Source organism: Schistocerca nitens, chromosome 8, assembly GCF_023898315.1.
Source record: "Schistocerca nitens isolate TAMUIC-IGC-003100 chromosome 8, iqSchNite1.1, whole genome shotgun sequence".
Lineage (NCBI taxonomy): Eukaryota > Metazoa > Arthropoda > Insecta > Orthoptera > Acrididae > Schistocerca > Schistocerca nitens.
Genome location: NC_064621.1, coordinates 468665059 through 468690025, shown reverse-complemented (window position 1 = coordinate 468690025; position 24967 = coordinate 468665059).

Sequence of the window (24967 nt, the reverse complement as noted above, 5' to 3'; positions counted from 1 at the left end):
CTAACCTAATAAACCGCCCAGTCCACGCCACTCAACCCCTGCTACCCGTGTAGCCGCTTGCTGCGTGTAGTGGACTCCTGACATATCCAGCGAAACCCGAAACCCCACCACGCTATGGCGCAAGTCGAGGAATCTGCAGCCCACACGGTCGCAGAACCGTCTCAGCCTCTGATTCAGACCCTCCACTCGGCTCTGTACCAAAGGTCCGCAGTCAGTCCTGTCGAAGATGTTGCAGATAGTGAGCTCTGCTTTCATCTCACTAGCGAGACTGGCAGTCTTCACCAAATCAGATAGCCGCCGGAAGCCAGAGAGGATTTCCTCCGATCCATAGCGTCACACATCATTAGTGCTGACATGAGCGACCACCTGCAGATGGGTGCCCCTGTACCCTTTCCACATCTGGAATGACTCCCCCCGGTATGCACACGGAGTGCACATTGGTTTTCTTCCCCTCTCTTGCTGCCATATCCCTAAGGGGCCCCATTACGTGCCTGACGTTGGAGCTCCCAACTACCAGTAAGCCCACCCTCTGCGACCGCCCGGATCTTGCGGACTGAGGGACAACCTCTGGAACAGGACAAGCAGCCGTGTCCGGCCGAAAATCAGTATCAGCCGGAGACAGAGCCTGAAACCGGTTCGTCAGACAAACTGGAGAGACCTTCTGTTCAGCCCTCCGGAATGTCTTTCGCCCCCTGATCACACTATTAATTATAGCTACTGCGAGTAGTGTGTTTTTTAGGTTGGTTAATACTTCCAATTACTTATGGGCTTCGCAACCGATTAATGTTTATCTACCCCCTGGCCGCAGTCAGGTACTGTGTAACTTCTTTATTTAATTTTTCAACTTGTATTGCTGAGTGAAATTGACTATACTGCCTCTTTGCTATTTTATCATATCAACACTGACCTACAGAATTTGCCCTTACTAACAGAACTCAAACTTCTCCTGTACAGTAATTAACCACAATATTCAACGGTAAGGCGATCTGACTGCTTTCAAATTAACCCAAAAGAATGGTCCTGAATAAGAAGAAATCCTGACAATAACCTATACATTTTATAAGTCTCTTACCTCACAAAAATCTTTATTACCCGAACTACAGCAATGCCTCAAGCACCAATACTGCCAGCTAAATAAAAGATTCTAACTACTGAAGGCTTGTAACGCCGGAAATGCATATCCTATTTCCATCTATTGTACTATAATTTTTTTTCCTTGTTTTGTTACCTCAAGATATAACATTTCTGTGTCTTTATATATTGTAATTGTTTTACTATTTGTATATATATATATATATATATATATATATATATATATATATATATATGCATTTATGTCGATGTATAATTAGTTGTTTTGTAAATATTATTTGTATTTTACGCTGGGTCTTGCCTAGGGAAAACTATGCTATCGAACGAATACATCGATAGGTCGTGTGAAGAACGAAAGTGTTTAGGATCTTTGGTAGTGTTAACTCTCCCGCGTGGAGCGCGGGCAGAGAGAGTCTGGCCGGGGTAGTGTAGTGGAGCAGGTGTGTTGTGTGAAGCTCCCGCGAGTTGCCGCGTTTTCGGGGTTTGGCAGCATGTAATTGCGCTCGACTTGCGATGATAGTTTCTGACACACTCTTACGGGACTCGGTAAGATTGTGTGCCGCGAGTAATGAGTGTAAGGGGCAGGGGCACTACGAATGTAGTGTGTGGACATTAAGTTGGGAATGTGGGTCTCACGGGGAGCGTGCAAGGAATAAATACCTGCAGTCACACTTTCCTCTGTGCTCTCGGTGGCTCAGATGGATAGAGCGTCTGCCATGTAAGCAGGAGATCCCGGGTTAGAGTCTCGGTCGGGGCATACATTTTCGACTGTTCCTGTTCATATATATCAACGCCTGTCGACAGCGAAAGGTCTTGATTTAATTAACATTCCATACGACTTGGTTTCTGGTCAGCATAACATGGTCATCAGAGGCTGACAATGGAGCTATGTTTGTGGGACCCATACTTATTCCCAAATGGTCTAAGATTCTGGTACAAATAGATATGAGAGATATCATACGGAAGTTTTACATATTTCATTTTGTTCGTTACAAATGGCTCGTGAAAGCCTGCAACTGTAAAGACAATATTCACTTTACTAAATAACTTAGTACTTGCATGATGCATTCCATGTCATGATGGGCATCGCATCTGAATACCACAGCTTGCTCTGCACGATCAGGGCATTGTATTTGGGGTTTCACACTATACATCAGGTAGTCTGGGTACTGTGTTCAGGATGCCCTGGTTGTTCACTGTATTATCTGGGTAGTGCGCTTGATACCACATTGTACTATCCCATGCATAAGACTGACACTTGAGTGGGGCAGCTGTCCTCCCACAAACATGATGTACAGTTCACCTGTACATAATTTCATATTTGAGCAGTCACATTCTTGCAGCAAGCAAAAACAGTGTCTGGTTAACTGCCTCGGTGACGATGAGTGGATAACATAACTTATAGTTGATAATCTTACAGTGATCGCTTTCCTCTTGTGTCACTATACATCTGTGGAGTGAAAACGAACTTATATGGAATCAAGAAGTGTAGGAATTAGAGCTTAAGCAGTAAGCTATTAGATTCTTAACCAAAAATAGGTTACCTACATTAAAATCCACCAACTAATGATAACTGACTGAAACAGTTTCATACAGGAATAGGCACCTAACTGGCAGGCTTGTAATGACCACACACATTATGTCTATTCTGCTAAGTCCAACAACAGCTGAAACAGAACAAAATGTGATGCCCATCTCTGGCATTGTAAAAGCTAAAGTGTTCAGTTTCATTTCATGCAAAATGTACTAAATCTCTTCTACATTGCAACAACTTGAGTGTAGTCTCTCTCACTGACACTGCAAATAAATGAACTACTAAGACTGTCTCTCCAACTACTGAAGTTTGAAGACTCATAGGTAATATGTATGATGGAATAAAACATATTACAAACTATAAAAATATTATTTAGTATTACATATATTTTAATACAATTTTTGTACTTAGTTAATACGCATTTTTGTACCTTGTTTAGAAAATAAATCACTATCACCAAAACATTGAGATTTTTTTTTAAATTTTTACACCACTTCAAATCATCACTCTGTAATATGTTTTTACGTACTTTAAATTCAGTTTGCATTGTATTCAAACCAATTGGAGCACTAGTAGGCTTAGATATGTCACCTGTAAACTCCACTTATATGGAATTTCAGTTTATAGAAATAATACTAGGAGGCTTAGTTGCAACACATGTACACACACTTATACGCTTGTCTAACTCCTCCTGCTCATGAACTATTTTCCAACACATGCTTGACAACATTACTGAAGAACTGTTTAACATATGTTTGCCAAATATAAGTCTGTCAGTGGCGAACCATATTGCAATACGTAAGCCATACAATTTCATGTCATTTAGATTCTTTTTTCTACATCGTTCCTAAACATCACTCTGCAGCATTTTCCAAATAACCGTCTTTTTATACGCTTTATTCAAAATGTTGGAGGTTTGATTTATGGGACACAGTGTAGAGAGTGACAACCATTTATCGATTGTAATTTTCGGCTAATAAGTACTGTTTCAAAAATGTACATAATTCTCCATCGACATCTAAAACTGATGATAATGCATGATACATAATAATGCATGTTGATGCACAGCATATACTGCATGTCGCTGCACAGCCCTCATCAAAATTTATATCAATGAATTCTTCTTCTTTTGGAGAGTTACAGCAGGCAAGTACTATAAGACTTTATTCCATAAAGTCTGTGGACATAGGGCACCACTCAATATGCTCGTCCATTACATGCTGAGTGGCTCAGCTAGTATACACGAAGTTTCTGAATATAGATTCCTAAAAGTGAATGCACTGCATGGTATTCTCATTGTTGTATATTTCCACTGTTCCCAGGTGGTCTCTAGAACATATTTAATGGCGATCCACACAGCAGCTGTGTGAACATTCAACATTAGTTATTTTGTGGAATTCCTGTGTAACTGGCTCCATTCATAGTCTGGTAAGACTAAGTCAGTAACACTAAGTAGTAGATTTTAAAATATTATTGCTACATTGAACGCTCGATATGATTAAATGCCTACAGCAACATGTTTACTGTCATGCATTCAGCTTGTATGCTGTGGTGAATGACAGAACATTCTTTTTTGAAGTACTATGCAGTGCTGTGGGTTAAAAGCCTGCGTGGACGTTGGAGGTTGAGTATCTATTAAGTTTGAAAACAATTCCTCTGCGTATTGACTTGGTTTCTGCTCCAACGTATTAGGTGCTGCATAACAGAGCTTGTCTGGAAACATTGGTGCACGCTGCTCCACCTATCAGACACATCATTATGGAGCTGTTGCACTGATGGGAAAGTAGTGAAAACCATGAAAACACATATGTACACATAAGACAATGAATAATAATAATAAGAATAATAATAAAAATTGAGGGAGTTAATACTTACATATGACTGTTTGAGTATATTTTTTATTCCACCTGAGTGCTGGTGGATCTGTAATGATTTTTCATGAAGGTCAGCCTTTCACTATGGTGTACTAATAATGACAGTTGCGTTCACATGTTGAGTGGACAGTATGGAGGTGTGGTGACTCCAGCCTTACAGAAACTGAAAGAACTATTTTAAGTCACTAACACTGCATGTGTAAACCAGCTCAGCTATAAATAGCTCCTACATCACATGCTACTGTGGGGAAACCTGGTAGGACAAGTGGCTATCTTGGATTTCATACTTAGTTCAAGCGACCATCTTGATTTTACATGTGACCATCTTGGATTCTATACTCAGCACAAGTGACATATCTCTGCAGTTTGTTATAATTTTGCTGTAACATGGGTAACTTTGTATAATTTCACTGTTATGGACAGTTTGTTATAATGTTTCTGTAACATGACTCAGTTTTTTACAATTTTGATGCAGATTGGTTATGTATCAATTGAATTATCATGTACAGGTCCTTTCTTTGTGTTACAGACATTATCATATTTTTTGTGCTCAGTTTTCTGTAATTTCATACGAGTGTCCAATAGTGGTACTTTCCTTTACACAACAGCTTCATCCCTGACAATGTTACAGGTAATATAAGGCTTAACGACTTGTCAGTAATAAGGCAATCCAGGAAATATCCTCACTTGTGCTATCATGAGCAGGCTTGCATCCCACGTTTGACTCTGGAGAGGGACACATTGTGTTACTGTCTGCTCCATTTTCCAATTATTGACTTGTTGTTATCCACACTTATAGCTGTAGCTACAATTTTAATAACCCTTACAATAAAATACATAAATTTTTGATATAATAATAATAATAGTAATACTAATTTATTTACTTTAACATCTAAGACAAAGGTATTTATAACATCCAAGAAATTGAAATTGAGAGAAATATACGCCATGAAAAACACTCGTATGAAGAGTTGTAATTTATGTGGTGTGCAATTGATTTCAGAACTGTAATAGTAGCACACTCTCACAGTCTTTTTAATCTTTTAATTTAGACAACATAAAATCATAACATACACTCACCATTGCCAGTATTTCACTAAGCAGTGCAAGGTCTGCAGAGTATTACTATATGAGCATGTAAAGGGGAGGGGGATGTGATTCTTTCCGCCTTCTCCACTTACATTTAATAAATCGGTTTTTCTGCTACTTTTTTGTGAACTATTGGAGAGAAGTGAAGAAAAGACTTTCTAGAAATTACACAATGGGTTTTAGGATTTTGTCTGAATACTCATAGCCAAACGAAGAGTGGGAAATGGACAAATGGTATCAAATTGACTGGAATGAAGTGCAGTTTTGCAACAAAACACTTAATTCCGTGAAAGTAATCGGGATAAGAGAAACTTAGTTTGTGATTTGAGGTAGGACTGAAATATTTTACCAACAGAAAGTTGATATCTTCAGGGTATAGCTATTTTGTGCGTAAAACATTACATTCATATGATATTTAACTGTCAGTTTAAAAAATTTGAAATAAAAAATGGAGAAAATGGTCAAATTTTTTTTTGCTTGCCTGAAAGAAAGAAATAAAATAACAGAGAAAGATTTGATGGGCCTTTGAATGCTGCTCAAAATCATGTGCAGCTAGTGAGGTGCCATTTGAGAATTTAAAGTTCAGTATTAAACTTAGAGTGTTAAGTTTCTAAAGAATGTTAGAGGATATTTACCTGATGGATTGCATACATTGTGCAGTCTCATATGCTACACATGACTCAGAGCATCATTCAAAGGCATGTCAAATGTTTGTCTAATCTATTTTATTTCTTACTTTAGAGATAAAATATTTCACAAAATATTTGGTCGCTATTTCAATTTTTTTTCTCAGTTGAAGTTTTTTTCCTTTCTACCTTCCCTTACTCAGCATCCCTTGATTTAGCAAGTTCTACCAGTGGACTTCATATCGATTCTGTAATTGGCAGCAGGTATAGTCAGTCCATAAGCACACAGCTTTGCCCTGACTCAAGCAAGTGCAAAGTTTCCTGTGCATAGTTCTAAGTTTCCATTTTCAAGACTCTTACTTTTCATGCTGCTTAGTTCTTCGACAGTTATCTGTAAAATTTGGAAAATGGTATATGCAAAAACACAAATTCTTCCACTAGTTTTTTTGTTTGTTGGGAGAGGAATTGATCCCAATGACTTCCTCTTTGGATCCTCACCTGATTGTAAGAGCCCTGAGAGATAAGTGATATTTTGGTGCTGGCTTAGAGAGGGGTGAAGTGTAGGCAGTTCTCCGACAAGTGCAAGTTTCTGTGACATCTCGTGAAGCAGAAGAAACACAGAGCGCTTGAGCGAATCTGCTTGTCACCAAGTGATAAAATTCTATCGTGGAGGCTGTCTGAGGGGTAGCTCTCTTTACATTTTGTGAGCGTTGGTGCCAATTTGTTAACAGACTACGCTGGAGATCAATGAAACAATAAAATACTGAAATGATGTCAAAAACGAGACCATTACTAACAGCTTATGCACACTCTCTCCCACGTTTACTACCAAGTTTGGAAAAGCCCCTTGTGAATAGAAGCAATGACAAGGTGATTGGAGCCATTGAAGGACTTGTAAGGTGACATAATAAAAAATAATTAAGGCAAGTAACTGCAATCTGATACCACTTTCTTGTTTCAGATAAAAGAAATGTTACCTTCAGATCTTCTGCAACTTGACTGCAGAAGCAACTGTATTCTACCCTACTACAGGCGCTCCTATTGCCAGAATAAATAATGTAGTAAGAGATAAGGGGAAGGCAACAATAAAGTAACAAAAAAGCAGCAAATTAAGGCAATAAACGTATATTGATCATTGAAAAATAACATTAACTGCGAGATAGAGCTGTTACAGCATGGGACGACATCAATCCACAATTCTGCATTACTCGTCGGTCTTTCGTAGAAAATACAGATAACGCAAGAAAAAGATTGAACAAGAAGTAATAGGACATCCAGTCCCTAGACATCCATATATCATGGAATGTGATGACGTATCAGACGTAACGTATAGAAGAGGTCGTGGTTGCCAATAAATAAGTCAAGAGGCGAACACTACTCTTACCCTACCAGCAGAGGACGTCTCTCTACGGTTTTTGGTCTTTCAGGAAGCACAGCGCAATGTCGTCTCTGAGAATATTTCGTTCGTATAGTTAACCTTACCACGGGGAGGGAGGTGAGCAGCTCAAAAAGTTCCTGCGGATGCTTGTTCTAAGGGCGGGAAGTCTCCCTGGTGCTTAGGCTGGGTACGCAGAAGAGGGACACTCGCCAGAAAAACGTCCCCATCAGCACTGGCGTGTCTGGAGCCAAGAGATAAACACAACGATCCTGTCTTTTATCAATTTAAGCCAACATGTGGCTTTCTTAAATTAATTAAATGGTTGATATTAAAATTAATTCACTCCCATACAATGGTCCTGGACCTAGGCAAGACATCAGTGAGTCAAGAAGGTCGAGGAAAATTGTTAACATAACATAAATCTGCCTGTTAACCCTTTCGCTGTTCGTGGAATACGTATGTCCCACTAAAGTAACGTGCAGGTTTGCTCGGAGTTTGATCTCATATCTGTGAAGTGTTGCGATATAGCGAGATGCTTCCTGAACATGGAGAAAAGTACAACCGACCAAGGGGTTGATATGTACACTACTGGCTATTAAAATTGCTACACCAAGAAGAATTGCAGATGATAAACGGGTATTCACAGGACATATATATTATACTAGAACTGACATGTGATTACATTTTCAGGCAGTTTGGGTGCATAGATCCTGAGAAATCAGTACCCACAACAACCACCTCTGGCCGTAATAACGGCCTTGATACGCCTGGCTATTGAGTCAAACAGAGCTTGGATGGCGTGTTCAGGTACAGCTGCCCATGCAGCTTCAACACGATACCACAGTTCATCAAGAGTAGTGACTGGCGTATTGTGACGAGCCAGTTACTCGACCACCATTGACCAGACGTTTTCAGTTAGTGAGAGATCTGGATAATGTGCTGGCCAGGGCAGTAGTCGAACATTTTCTGTATCCAGAAAGGCCCGTAACGTACCTACAACATGCGGTCGTGCATTATCCTGCTGAAATATAGGGTTTCGCAGGGATCGAATGAAGGGTAGAGCAACGGGTCGTAACACATCTGAAATGTAGCGTCCACTGTTCAAAGTGCCGTCAATGCCAACAAGAGGTGACCGAGACGTGCAACCAATATCACCCCATACCATCACGCCGGATGATACGCCAGTATGGCGATGACGAATACACGCTTCCAATGTGCATTCACCGCGATGTCGCCAAACACGGATGCGACCATCATGATGCTGTAAACAGAACCTTGATTAATCCGAAAACATGACGTTTTGCCATTCGTGCACCCAGGTTCGTCGTTGAGTACACCATCGCAGGCGCTCCTGTCTGTGATGCAGCGTCAAGGGTAATCGCAGCCATGGTCTCCGATCTGATAGTTCATGCTGCTGCAAACGTCGTCGAACTGTTGGTGCAGATGGTTGTTGTCTTGCAAACGTCCCCATCTGTTGACTCAGGGATCGAGACGTGGCTGCACGATCCGTTACAGCTATGCGGATAAGATGCCTGTCATCTCGACTGCTAGTGATACGAGGCCGTTTGGATCCAGCACTGCCTTCCGTATTACCCTCCTGAACCCACCGATTCCATATTCTGCTAACAGTCATTAGATTTCGACCAACGCGAGCAGCAATGTCGCGATACGATAAACCACAATCGCGATAGTCTACAATCCGACATATATCAAAGTCGGAAACGTGATGGTACTCATTTCTCCTCCTTACACGAGGCATCACAACAACATTTCACCAGGCAACGCCGGTCAACTTCTGTTTGTGTATGAGAAATCGGTTGGAAACTTTCCTCATGTCAGAACGTTGTAGGTGTCGCCACCGGCGCCAACCTTGTGTGAATGCTCTGAAAAGCTAATCGTTTGCATATTACAGCATCTTCTTCCTGTCGGTTAAATTTCGCGTCTGTAGCACGTCATCTTCGCGGTGTAGCGATTTTAATGGCCAGTTGTGTAGATGCTGTTGAAACTTCTTTATTTATTTCCGAAACTGCTGAACATTACTGAACGTACTTAATGTCTTGCTTTCAGTGCTGTTAATGCAGCCTGTAGCGCTGCCAACATAGAAACATATAAACATGCTACTTACACTGTGAGTGATCAAATGGGGAGGTGTGTGTTTATAGGTGGCACAGTGCGCCTGCTTTAACGAAAATCGGATCAACTCACTTTCTTCTCCACTTCAAGAACGTCTGAAGAAACGAATTTTTTTTTATATATCGTAGAAATAGTTTTGAAACATTATTACACACCTCAGTAATTCAGCCAGTTTGTACATAATTCGTATGCAGTAGGACTTACGTGCCCCAGAATAACGTAGAAAACATTGGCGTCTGGTATGTGGAAATTATCTTCAAATGTTATGTTGTAAACTCTTGTGCTATACTTTATGTTGTTCACTGGCAGGAGAATAAATGTGTTGCAGTACTGATTTCACGTACATTTTTTTCATAATTTCTATCCTGATAAAACCATTTAAAAAAATAAAAGGTTTACTCTGATAGTCCTATGTTCACATGAGACCATGGATAGTTATGTTCGTGGGAGACGTTTGCCCCACTTCACCGATTTTCAAAATAGGTCAGGTTAAAATCTTCTTGACAGTGAAACTGTATTATTTATCGCCAAGGAAGCTACGATACTGCAGTTCCTGTGTTGTTCAGAAGTACGATGCGAAGTTCCTTCGCACAAGAACTAGAGCCGTTATGAAATACAAATTGTATTTGTGAAAATGGACAGCCATTAGCTGTATAATGGAATGAGGACAATGAAAATCTGTGTCGGATCGGGACTCGAATTCGTATTTCCCTCTAATTGCGAGCGGTGGCCATACCATTAGGCTATTCAGGAACAACGCACGGTCCAACTTAAACACCCATATGTCGTCAATTATGTGCATTTCAAACGGCTGCAGTCTCCGCAGTAACTCCATCGTTCTTTGAACAAAACAGGTACTGAATTACCTCGATGTGGCGGTCCAAATCATCACCGAATCCCCGCCATGATTCACTCTTGGGATCTAAACTCGCCCGAAAGTTGGAAACTGCATGAAACAAGACTCGTACGACCAAATCACTTTCTGCCATTGCACCACAGACCACGCTTTACGGCTGCGGCACCACGTTTTCTGTTATGGAGATTTGCATCGCTGACAAGTTTTTTGGAATTCCAGTTCGACGTGCAATTCCCTGCTTATGGAGATCCCTTCGTGTTTCTTCCATCGCCAGGGTTCATAAGTGCGTTATTCTGTCCTGCAGTGACTTTCACAGCTCTTGTTTTCTATCACAGTCCTCTCCCACGACCGTCTGCCACGACCAATTAAGTCACACATTCGTCCGTGTTGTGACTTGGTGGACGATGTTTTTCCGTTTTCCCCGCACGCAGTTAAATTTTCGATACGGTGCCTCTTGAAACACCGAACACTAGGGCTACCTTGGTTACGGAAGCTCACTATCCTTTTATACTATTTTTTTCAGTTTTCAACCTTTTGATTCGTTTGATGCAGTCGGACACGAAAAACGCCCCTGAGGCAACCTCATCTCCGACTGGTACTTGTAACCTACATCCTCAAATATTTTCTATATGTACACAATCTCTGTCTTCCCCTATAGTTTTTACCCCCTACAGCTACCTATAGTACCATGGAAGTCATTCCGTGATGTCTTAACACAAATCCTATTATCCTGTCCCTTCTTGTCAGTGTTTCCCGTATGCTCCTTTCCCGCGAGAAACTCTTCATTCCATACTTTATCTGTCCACCTAACTTCCAACACTCTTCTGTAGCACCACATCTCAAAGGCCCCGATTCTTCCTGTCTCGGTTTCCCCACAGTCCATTTCTGACTACCATACAATGTTTTGCAACAAACGTACATTCTCAGAAATTTCTTCTTCAAATTAAAGCCTATGTTCGATACCAGTAGACTTCTCTTTGCGAGGAACGCCCTTTTTGCCAGTGCTAGTATTCTTTTTATGTCCTCCTTGTGAAACATCCCTTTAGAAAAAATATGAATCACAGTGCTTGAAAAACTTCTTATGTTATTTTATTTTCAAACAGCTGAACAGAACTGAACGTACTCAGACATTTCTCTCTTTATTTATCTGATCAACACTAAACTCACACACAATATTTTTAGCGCAACGCAATCTGACTTTCAAAAATCCCTCCAAAAGAATGTCCCTGACTAACATTAACCTATACCTTTCATGAATCACTTACCTCACAAAAATCTTCGTTACTCGAACTACTGCAATACAGCGAGCGCCACTATTGCCAGCTAAATAAAAGATTCTAACTACTGAAGGCACTAACTACTGATAGGCATAGTTAGCAAATGAAGGATTTTGATAGAGAACAAACAATGTATTTACCTTAATAATATTCAAAAGTCATAATATACATATATATCAGTTCATGATATCCAGTATTACAAATTTACTTTCTGGCGGACATACGTCCAGGTCGTCCGCTCTTAAAATTCTGCCATTTCTCTCCCCACACCCACCACTGCTGGCGGCTCACCTCCAACTGTACAACGCTACGCGCTGTTCACATACAGCTGCCCAACAATACTATAGCGAATGTTCCAACAATGCAATGCCAACAACTTCACACAGCACAGTCAGTGATTTTCATATAGAGCGCTACGTGGCATTAGCAACATAAAAACCTAAACATCCTACTTACACTTGCTCCGTCCATCATGGATTATTTTGCTGCCTAGCTAGCAGAGTTCCTGAACTTCGTTAATTTTCTGCTGCTTCTGATTACTTTCGTCTCTCTTCGATTTACTCTCAGTCCATATTCTGTACTCATTCGACTGTTTATTACATTCAACATGCCCTGTAATTCTAAGGATATATTTGTCACAAGCGAATCTTATCATTGATTCCCTCTCATCCTGAATTTTAATCCGACTCATGAACCTTTCTTTTATTTCCCTTATTGCTTTTTCGATTTCTGGATTGAACAGCATCGGCGAAAAACTTCACCCTAGCCTTACAGCCTTCATAATCCGAGTACTTCGTCCTTGGTCTTCCAGTTTTACTGTCCCGTCTTGGTTCTTTTGCAGACTGTAAATTATCCGCATTTTCCTATAGCTTATATGGAAGGTGGATTTCGACCACCTTGGAACATTTTCTACCGTCGAACGCTTTATCCAGGTCGACAAATCCAATGAATGTGTCTCTATTTTTCTTCAGTCTTGCTTCCAATATCAACTGTAACGTCGAAATTGCCTCTGCTGCTTTTGCGTTTCCTAGAGGCAAACTGATAGTCATTTAACAGGTCCTCAGTTTTCTTTTCCATCCTTCTGTATATTGTTCTTGTTTGTCCTTATGATAGTTTAGGTTCAGTAATGTGTAAGCTTAGGGACTGATGACCTTAGCAGTTAAGACCCATAAGATTTCACACACATATGAACATTTTTTTCTTGATGATGTTCTTCCGAAAGTTTGATCGTATGTCGCCAGTCTTGTACATTCTACACACCAATATGAATAGTCGGTTTGTTGACACTTCCCCAATGATTTCAGAAATTCCGATGGTTGTTATCTATCCCCTCCACCTTATCGGACCTTAAGTCCCCCAAAGCTCTTTCAAATTCTGGCTGTAATACTGAATCCCCTATCTCTTCCCTATCGACCGCTGTTTCTTCTTCCCGGCGGGGTCAGGGATTTTCTCTGCCTCGTGATGGCTGGGTGTTGTGTGCTGTCCTTAGGTTAGTTAGGTTTAAGTAGTTCTAAGTTCTAGGGGACTTATGACCACAGCAGTTGAGTCCCATAGTGCTCAGAGCCATTTGAACCATTTTTGTTTCTTCTTCTGCCATGTCATCAGTCAAGTCTTTCCCCTCACAGACTCTTCAGTGTAGTCTTTCCAACTATCCGCTCTCTCCCCTGGATTTAGCAGTGGAATTCCAAAGGCGTTCTTATTATTACCGCCCTTGCTTTTAATTCCATCGAAGGTTGTTTTGACGTTTTTATATGCTGAGCCCGTCCTTCCAACGATCGTATCTTTTTCAATTACTTCGCATTTTTTATGCAGCCATTTAGCTTTAGCTTTCCTGCATTTATTATTTATTTCGTTCATAAGTGACTTCTGTTCCTGTGTTCCTGAATTTCTCAGAACATTTTGGTATTTCCTTCTTTCGTCAATCAGCCGAAATATTTCTTCTGTTATCCACGGTTTCTTCGCAGTTCCCTTCCTTGTACTTATGGTTTTCTTTCTAACTTCTGTGATTGTCCTTTTCAGAGATAACCATTGATCTTCAAGAGAACTGCTACTGACTTTTTCGTTATCGCAGTACCTATAGTCTTAGAGAACTTCAAGCGTGTCTTTTCACTCCTTAGTACCTCCGTATCCCACTTCCCTGCGCATTAATTCTTCTTGACCAGTTTCTTAAACACCGACCTACTCTTCATCATGACTAAATCGTGATCTGAATTTACTATCTGGTTTGGAAATATCTGCCCGATCAGGAAAAATTCTAATTGAAATCTTCCCGTATCTTCCGGCCTTTTCCAAGTATACCTTTCCTGTTCTGATAATTGAACAGATTAGCGAACTCGGGAACGCTTCACAATTGCTAAATATGTCTTCGAACTGTATATAAGCTCTAATATCCTTCTCCCTCTTCTCTCTGTACGTCTCCTTCTCCCCCTTTCTTCGTGTAACTGCTCCTCTTCCCCCCCCCCCCTTTCCCTGACCATCTCCTCCACGCCCCCCTGTGTCTATCTCCTCCCCCACCATTATTTCTCAATCTCCACCTCATTCCTCACTCTGTCCATTTGCTCCTTCCCCCTCTCTTGCTATTCCCCTCTCTCCTCGTTCCCCCTTTCTTCCTCTTCTCCTCTCTCTCTCTCTCTCTCTCTCTCTGACCTTAAGCCTTGTTTATCGATGATTTCAGCCGTAAATAGAAATATTAAAAAAGGTAGGAAGATTTTTCCGTTTAGCAAAAGTGACAAAAAGCAGATCTCAGAGTACCGGACGGCTCAACACAAAAGTTTTGTCTCAAGTACAGATAGTATTGAGGATCAGTGGACAAAGTTCAAAAGCATCGTACAATATGCGTTAGATGAGTATGTGCCAAGCAAGATTGTAAGAGATGGGAAAGAGCCACCGTGGTACAACAACCGAGTTAGAAAACTGCTGCGGAAGCAAAGGGAACTTCACAGCAAACATAAACATAGCCAAAGCCTTGCAGACAAACAAAAATTAGTGTGAGGAGGGCTATGCGAGAGGCGTTCAATGAATTCGAAAGTAAAGTTCTATGTACTGACTTGGCAGAAAATCCTAAGAAGTTTTGGTCTTATGTCAAAGTGGTAGGTGGATCAAAACAAAATGTCCAGACACTCTGTGACCAAAATTGTACTGAAACAGAGGATGACAGACTAAAGGCCGAAATACTAAATGTCTTTTTCCAAAGCTGTTTCACAGGGGAAGACTGCACTGTAGTTCCTTTTCTAGATTGTCGCACAGATGACAAAATGATAGATATCGAAATAGACGAAAGAGGGATAGAGAAACAATTAAAATCGATCAAAAGAGGAAAGGCCGCTGGACCTGGTGGGATACCAGTTCGATTTTACACAGAGCACGCGAAGGAACTTGCCCCCCTTCTTGCAGCGGTGTACCGTACGTCTCTAGAAGATCTTAGCGTTCCAAAGGCTTGGAAAAGGGCACAGGTCATCCCCGTTTTCAAGAACGGACGTCGAACAGATGTGCAGAACTATAGACCTATATCTCTAACGTCGATCAGTTGTAGAATTTTGAAACACGTATTGTGTTCGAGTATAATGACTTTTCTGGAGACTAGAAATCTACTCTGTAGGAATCAGCATGGGTTTCGAAAAAGACGGTCGTGTGAAACCCAGCTCGCGCTATTCGTCCACGAGACTCAGAGGGCCATAGACACGGGTTCACAGGTAGATGCCGTGTTTCTTGACTTCCGCAAGGCGTTCGATACTGTTCCCCACAGTCGTTTAATGAACAAAGTAAGAGCATATGGACTATCAGACCAATTGTGTGATTGGATTGAAGAGTTCCTAGATAACAGAACGCAGCATGTCATTCTCAATGGAGAGAAGTCTTCCGAAGTAAGAGTGATTTCAGGTGTGCCGCAGGGGAGTGTCGTAGGACCGTTGCTATTCACAATATACACTCCTGGAAATGGAAAAAAGAACACATTGACACCGGTGTGTCAGACCCACCATACTTGCTCCGGACACTGCGAGAGGGCTGTACAAGCAATGATCACACGCACGGCACAGCGGACACACCAGGAACCGCGGTGTTGGCCGTCGAATGGCGCTAGCTGCGCAGCATTTGTGCACCGCCGCCGTCAGTGTCAGCCAGTTTGCCGTGGCATACGGAGCTCCATCGCAGTCTTTAACACTGGTAGCATGCCGCGACAGCGTGGACGTGAACCGTATGTGCAGTTGACGGACTTTGAGCGAGGGCGTATAGTGGGCATGCGGGAGGCCGGGTGGACGTACCGCCGAATTGCTCAACACGTGGGGCGTGAGGTCTCCACAGTACATCGATGTTGTCGCCAGTGGTTGGCGGAAGGTGCACGTGCCCGTCGACCTGGGACCGGACCGCAGCGACGCACGGATGCACGCCAAGACCGTAGGATCCTACGCAGTGCCGTAGGGGACCGCACCGCCACTTCCCAGCAAATTAGGGACACTGTTGCTCCTGGGGTATCGGCGAGGACCATTCGCAACCGTCTCCATGAAGCTGGGCTACGGTCCCGCACACCGTTAGGCCGTCTTCCGCTCACGCCCCAACATTGTGCAGCCCGCCTCCAGTGGTGTCGCGACAGGCGTGAATGGAGGGACGAATGGAGACGTGTCGTCTTCAGCGATGAGAGTCGCTTCTGCCTTGGTGCCAATGATGGTCGTATGCGTGTTTGGCGCCGTGCAGGTGAGCGCCACAATCAGGACTGCATACGACCGAGGCACACAGGGCCAACACCCGGCATCATGGTGTGGGGAGCGATCTCCTACACTGGCCGTACACCACTGGTGATCGTCGAGGGGACACTGAATAGTGCACGGTACATCCAAACCGTCATCGAACCCATCGTTCTACCATTCCTAGACCGGCAAGAGAACTTGCTGTTCCAACAGGACAATGCACGTCCGCATGTATCCCGTGCCACCCAACGTGCTCTAGAAGGTGTAAGTCAACTACCCTGGCCAGCAAGATCTCCGGATCTGTCCCCCATTGAGCATGTTTGGGACTGGATGAAGCGTCGTCTCACGCGGTCTGCACGTCCAGCACGAACGCTGGTCCAACTGAGGCGCCAGGTGGAAATGGCATGGCAAGCCGTTCCACAGGACTACATCCAGCATCTCTACGATCGTCTCCATGGGAGAATAGCAGCCTGCATTGCTGCGAAAGGTGGATATACACTGTACTAGTGCCGACATTGTGCATGCTCTGTTGCCTGTGCCTATGTGCCTGTGGTTCTGTCAGTGTGATCATGTGATGTATCTGACCCCAGGAATGTGTCAATAAAGTTTCCCCTTCCTGGGACAATGAATTCACGGTGTTCTTATTTCAATTTCCAGGAGTGTACATAAATGACCTTGTGGATGACATCGGAAGTTCACTGAGGCTTTTTACAGATGATGCTGTGCTATATCGAGAGGTTGTAAGAATGGAAAATTGTACTGAAATGCAGGAGGATCTGCAGCGAATTGACGCATGGTGCAGGGAATGGCAATTGACTCTCAATGTAGACAAGTGTAATATGCTGTGAATACATAGAAAGAAAGATCCCTTATCATTTAGCTACAATATAGCGGGTCAGCAACTGGAAGCAGTGAATGCCATAAATTATCTGTAAGTACGCATTAGAAGTAATTTAAAATGGAATGATCATATAAAGTTCGTCGGTAAAGCAGATGCCAGACTGAGATTCATTGGAAGAATCCTAAGGAAATGCAATCCGAAAACAAAGGAAGTAGGTTACAGTACGCTTGTTCGCCCACTGCTTGAATACTGCTCAGCAGTGTGGGATCCGTACCAGATAGGGTTGATAGAAGAGATAGAGAAGATCCAACGGAGAGCAGCGCGCTTCGTTACAGGATCATTTAATAATCGCGAAAGTGTTACGGAGATGATAGATAAACTCCAGTGGAAGACTCTGCAGGAGAGACGCTCAGTAGCTCGGTACGGGTTTTTGTTGAAGTTTCGAGAACATACCTTCACCGAAGAGTCAAGCAGTATATTGCTCCCTCCTACGTATATCTCACGAAGAGACCATGAGAATAAAATCAGAGAGATTAGAGCCCACACAGAGGCATACCGACAATCCTTCTTTCCACGAACAATACGAGACTGGAATAGAAGGGAGAACCGATAGAGGTACTCAAGGTACCCTCCGCCACACACCGTCAGGTGGCTTGCGGAGTATGGATGTAGATGTAGATGTAGATTGTTATTCCAAACGAAACCTCGATTGGGATATGAAGTCACTTAATGAATGGGTAAATCGGTTGGGATCATTAATACACTGAAGAGCCAAAGATACTGGCGCACCTGCTTAATATCGTGCAGGGCCCCCGCGAGGAAGCAGATGTGCCGCAACACGACGTGACATCTACTCGACAAATGTCTGAAGTAGTACTGGAGGGAACTGACACCATGAATCCTGCAGTACTGTTCATAAATCCGTAAGAGTACGAGGGGCTGGAGATCTCTTCTGGGCAGTACGTAGCAAGGCATCACAGATATCCTCAATAACGTTTGTGTCTGGGGAGTTTGGTGGCCAGCGGGAGCGTTTAAACTCAGAAGACTGTTCCTGCAGCAACTCTGTAGAAATTCAGAACGTGGGGGCGGGGAAGGGAGGGGGCGTCGCATTTTCCTGCCGGCATTGCCGAAGTAAGTGAGAATGCACAGTGGACATGAAAGGATGCAGATGATCAGACAGGATGCTTACGTAGTGTCACCTGTCAAGAGTCGTATCTAGACGTATCAGGGGTCCCATATCACTTCAACTGCACACGCCCCACGCCATTAGAGAACCTACACCAGCTTGAACAGTGCCCTGCTGACACGCAAGTTCCATGGATTCATGAGGCTGTCTCCATACCCGTACACGTCCATCCACTCTATACAATTTCAAACGAGACTCGTCAACCACGCAACTTGTTCCCAGTCGTCAACAGTCCAATGTCGGTGTTGACGGGCCCAGGTCATACATTCATCAAGGGTACACGAGTGGGTCTTCAGCTCCGAAAGACCGTATCGATGATGTTTCGTTGAATGGTTCACACGCTGACTCTTGTTGATGGCCCAGAATTGAAATCTGCAACAATTTGCGGAAGGGCTGCACTTCTGTTACGTTGAATGATTCTCTTCAGTCGTCGCTGGTCCCGTTCTTGCAGGGTCTTTTTCCGCTCGCAGCGATGTCGGAGATTCATGGTACACACGTGGAATGGTCGTATGGGAAAATTCCCACTTCATCTCTACCTCAGAGTTGCTGTGTCCCATCACCCGTGCGCCGACTATAACACCAAGTTCAAACTCACTTAAACCTTAATAACCTGCCACTGTAGCAGCAATAACTGTGGTGTCACCGCCAGACACCACACTTGCTAAGTGGTAGCTTTAAATCGGCCGTGGTCCATTAGTACAAGTCGGACCCGCGTGTCGCCACTGTCAGTGATCGCAGACCGAGCGCCACCACACGGCAGGTCTCGAGAGACTTACTAGCACTCGCCCCAGTTGTACGGACGACGTAGCTAGCGATGCACACTGACGAAGCCTCGCTCATTTGCAGAGCCGATAGTTAGAATAGCCTTCAGCTAAGTCAATGGCTACGACCTAGCAAGGCGCCATTAGCATTACATAGCTTGTGTCTAAAGAGTCTCACTTGTGTCGTCAAGAGCGATGTACCACAAGGATGGATTAAAGTTAAGTATTCCAGGAGCTACGTACTTTTCTTTATAGCATTCATTACGTATCCTGTTTCAGACCTATCTACTAGCCTGCGTGAGTTAACGCGTGCCTTTCGGCTACTTCCGAGTGGCGTGGCTGTCTTGTTACGCCACAATAACTGCGCCAGACACTTGTTGTCTTATATAGGCGTTGCCGACTGCAGCGCCGTATTCCCACCTGTTTTCATTTCTCTGTATTTGTATACGCATGCCTATACCAGTTTCTTTGGCGCCTCATTGTATAAGCGGTACTGGAGAGACCTCTGCAGCTGCTGGATCTGTGAGGATAGTAGCTTCAAATTCGAAATGTTTCAAATGGCTCTAAGCACTATGGGACTTAACACCTGAGGTCATCAGTCCCGTAGACTTAGAACTACTTGAACCCAAGTAACCTAAGGACATCACACACACCCACACCCGAGGCAGGATTCGAACCTCCGACCGTAGCAGCAGCGCGGTTCCGGACTGAAGCGCCTAGAACCCCTCGGCTACAGCGGCAGGCGATAGTAGCTTCAATGATAATATTTCCCATAGCTTAAATCTGCGAACGGATGGGACTGTAAGGTTTCTGATGATTTAGGTTCCATAGCAGTAGTCTAATCATGAGCCGATAAGCCATAAATACATTCATCGTTCCTCTTATAACTTACAGCGGTGAAGAAAGCAAAACAGCACACTGTTTTGTATACGATTTTTGATTAAAGTGATGTAAAAGGAGAAATAAGATATTTAGAAGATACAGTTTGTCTAATGGTTTAAATTCCCTGATATCTAAGTGAAGACTGTGTGCGAGATAGAAATCGAAAGTGCACATTTTCATAACACACCATTTACTTTCTCACAGTCGGTGTTATTAGGAAATCTGTACAGTACAGTACAAGAACTTTCTGACAACGTTTTCCCTTTATGCATTTGTGTTAAAAATGTGTAGCATTGTCTGTCAGATCGTATATTAGCGTATCGCGTAAAATTTTGAAGTAAATCGGTCATGACATTTTAGAGATTTTCGGTAACAACGTTAAACAATGACATACTTTCACATTGTAGTTTGGCTTTAACCACCTTTCCCATATGCATACGCCATATATATACACTGACGGAAAAAAGTCGCAGCACCTAGAAGGTGTAATATAAACGAGAGTTGGTAGGAGTTTTTCTACATATGAAAGATGAGGTGTATTAAAAATTCGCGCCAGTCGCATAACAGTGGCGTTAGTAGCGTCACTATGAGGATGCAAATCAGGGATGCTTTAAATACATGCTGTGGCGCTCGGGAGCGTTGGTTACCTCTGAGTCTGGACGTTGTAAGTTGACGTTAGTCATGTATGTTTTGGAGTCTACAAAGACGCCGCTATCAACACCTCAGTGAGTTTGAACGAGGTCGTGTAATCGGGCTACGAGAAGCCGTATGGTCTATCTGCAGTGCTGCAGAACTCTAGAACCAACTCTAGAACCAACACCCAGCAACTACGATAAGTTCATAGAAATCGTCCAGAATGTATCAAGAAAGTCCATCCCTAGGGGCTGCAGAACGGAGTTTGTACCGGGCCTAACGAAAGACAGCCGGCAACTATACGATGCATATAAGGAAAAGTATGAGGAGAACCCATTCTCTGAAGAAACTCTTGAACTTGCAAATGCACTTACCGACCAGCTAATCGAGAAGCGCCGAGAAGAATGGCAACATCTAATTGAAAGTGTAGACATGAAACATTCTAGCCGGATTGCCTGGAAAACAATTAAGAAGCTAAATAATGACCCTAAGCAGCAAACGGAAGTACCAAGAGTAACAGCCAACCAAATAGCGCACCAACTCGTTCTTAATGGGAAAACGAAGACTCCAGCAAAAACCATCCCAATAAGAAGTGGCGAAAGTGACACGAACTACTACAGCCGTCCATTTACCATCGAAGAGCTAGAGTCCGCACTTTAATCTCTGAAACCTGGCAAAGCAGCAGGGCTAGACGACCTTAGGAATGAACAGATCCTTAAATTTGGCGAGTACACGAAAAACTGGCTGCTCCTACTTTTCAATACCTGTATCCGGCTAAACAACATCCCGAAAATCTGGAGAAAGGGCAAGGTCATAGCCATTCCAAAACCCGGCAAACCATTGGACGAGCCAAAAAATTTCAGACCGGTAACATTACTTTGCTGCTTGTACAAGGTGTTCGAGCGCATGCTGCTGAATCGACTTGTGCCTAATATTGATCATCAGATAATTCCGGAACAGGCGGGGTTTCGCCCTGGGAAAACTTGCACTGGACAGGTCTTGAATCTTACCCAGTTTATAGAGCATGGGTACGAGAACCGTCTAATTACTGGAGCCGTACTTGTCGACCTCTCATCCGCATTCGACACTGTAAATCACAAACTGCTGCTCACTAAAATATACGCTATGACTAATGATTTCGGGCTGATACAAATTATATCAACTCTTCTCAGCAACAGACGGTTCATCGTAAACCTAGGAGGGAAGCGAAGCCGATGGCGTATCCAAAAAAATGGACTACCCCAAGGCAGTGTCCTCGCACCCACTCTTTTCAACATATATGTGAATGATCAACCAGTTGCACCAGGGACTAGGAGCTTTGCTTACGCGGATGATCTTGCAATAGCCGTGCAGGGTCGGAACTTTAACGACATACAAATTAGCCTTACGAATGCCCTCAACGGTCTAACGCCATACTACGAAGCCAACTGCCTACGCCCGAATGCAGCAAAAACATTATCCTGCCTATTCCATCTTCGAAACCGAGACGCCAAACGTACCCTAAACATCACGTGGAACAACCAACGGATTGCGTTCAGCAGAACTCCTTGTTATTTAGGCGTCACCCTTGATCGCACACTTACTTACAGACATCATGTAGACAAGGTCAGGGGCAAACTATCAACAAGAAACAACCTTCTGAGTAAGCTCATCTCCACAAAATGGGGTGCCGACCCACATACTTTACGTACGTCGGCACTTGCACTCTGCTACTCGGTTGCTGAATACGCTGCCCCAGTTTGGGAAAGATCAGCGCATGCGAAACGAGTGGATCCTCTGCTGAACGATGCCTGTCGCGTAATCACGGGATGCCTAAGACCCACCCCGGTTAGCCAACTTTATTTGCTTAGTGGCATAGCTCCACCCAACATCAGACGAGCTATAGCAAGCGAAGCAGAGCGCCTCAAGCAGCTGCGCGACCAGCGCCATCCTCTCTTCGGACAAAACCCTCCACACACACGTCTAAAATCAAGACGGAGTTTCCTCACCTCAGTTCAACCGATCGATACCTCAAAACAAAAGGCCAGATTGTCAAAATGGAAAGCAACACTGCCTACGGGAGACCAGGCACCTCTAATCTCACCCAACGAACAATTGGCCTCTGGAAATGAACTAAAATGGCCATTATGGAGAACCCTCAACCGCCTACGAACTGGGGTGGGCAGATGCAAGGTAAACATGTGTAAATGGGGATACCGAGACGGAACGGACATGTGCCAGTGCGGACAGACCCAAACAATGGACCACCTCCTGGAATGCAGCAACATGGGGGAAGTGTGCAGGAAAGAAGATCTGGCAAACGCTACGGCAGTGGCACTTAAATGCGCTGAATTTTGGCGGGACGTGATATGATATATATACTATGTTTGTCTTTATATTGTAATGTGACTCCCCATTTTGGGTTTGTTTTACTTATACATATGTGTATTGTATTTGTATTTGTGTGTACATGTAATATGTGGGTTGTCTATGGCTCGGACACGATTAAATAAATAAAATAAAGTGCTGCAGAAAGACGTTGCAGGAATGTAGGCACAGTACATGACGGGTGCTGGCAGCGGTGGTCACGACCGATAAGACGGCTACGTGGCACGACTGACAGAGAAGACCATAGTGTTCGGTGTACGGCTCTGGCGCATCGTACTGCATGTGCTGTTAACGCAACCGTTACAAATCGGTTACTTCAAGGAGAAGCTCCAAGCCAGACGCCCTGCAGCGTGCAATCCACTGACCCCAAACCACCGCCCCTTGCGGTTCACTGGTGTCGAGGGATAGCTCAATGGAGGGCAAGATGGAGGTCTGTTACTTTTTATTACGTAAGCTGATTCTGCCTCGGTGCCAGTGATAGCCGTGTGTTGCTTAGGAGGAAGCCAGTTGAGGCCTGTAACCAATTTGTCTGCGTGCTGGACACACAGGACCTACATCTGCAGTTGTCGTCTGTGGTGCGATTTTGTATGGCAGAGAGCACTCTGCTGCTTATCCAACGCACCCTTACTGAAAATTTGTGTGTCATTCTGGTGAGTCGACTGTTGTGCCGCCATTCAGGAAGAGCATTCCAGGTGGTGTTTTCCAGCATGATAACTCTCGCTCACATACTGTTGTTGTAATCCGACGTTACCTACAAAGTGTCGACGTGCTGCGTTGGCCTTCTCACTCACCAGATCTGTCTCCAATGGACCACATACAGGAAATTATCCGACGTCTCCAGCGTCATCCATGACTAGCATTAACCGTCCCTGTATTGACCGATCGAGTGGAACAGGCACTGAACTCCATTCCAGAAACTGACATACGGCACCTGTATAACACAATGCATGCGTCGGTTATTAAAGTATCAGCATTTCATATTTGCAATGGCTTATCTTGTACCAACGCTAAGGGGCTCCGGAACGCCCTATACTTGCAATGTTAAAATAACGCTTATAAATTACATCTTTCCTCACAAAGTATTTGAGGTAGGAAGTTGAACTTTTTACAGATTATTTATTGGAATATGGGCTACAACTTAACACAGGGATTTTACAAAATTTTAGTTCAGTTATTAAAGATGATTTTTTTCAATTGTAATGAAAATTCACAACATTTTTTTGCAATTTTTTATTTATATATTCAAAAATATACAGTTTTTTGGAAAAAGGTTGTGTTAAATTATGCAGAGGGTACTGTGTAACATTTACTGAAAGTTTGAAACAAATATGTTTAGAAGATCCTTAGAAAACATGTAATTAGTATGAGAAAATAAAAAATTTGGGAATCGAGCGACAAAGATTGGATTAACTTTTTAGTGCATTCCAGGTCCATAGGATGGATTATCTTCATCCTCTGCAAACTCCTCCTCCAGCTTCCTCTTGTTCCTCCTCCTGTTTACTCTTGCTTGTATTTCTAGACTCTTTACAGCCCTGTCTGCAGCCCGAAGGCGTTCCTTGTCTAAAGCAAGCATCGCTCGTACCATGTTAGAACCTTCATTCCCATATTTCTAAATACCTTGCACCTTACAATGTTGCCATCATTGAAAGTCGCAACAGCATCATACACACCAAAGTGAAGTGTTTCTATTCCAACAAATACAGTCTTGGGGATTCTCGACCATATAACACTATTTACACTTTCATTGGGGTTT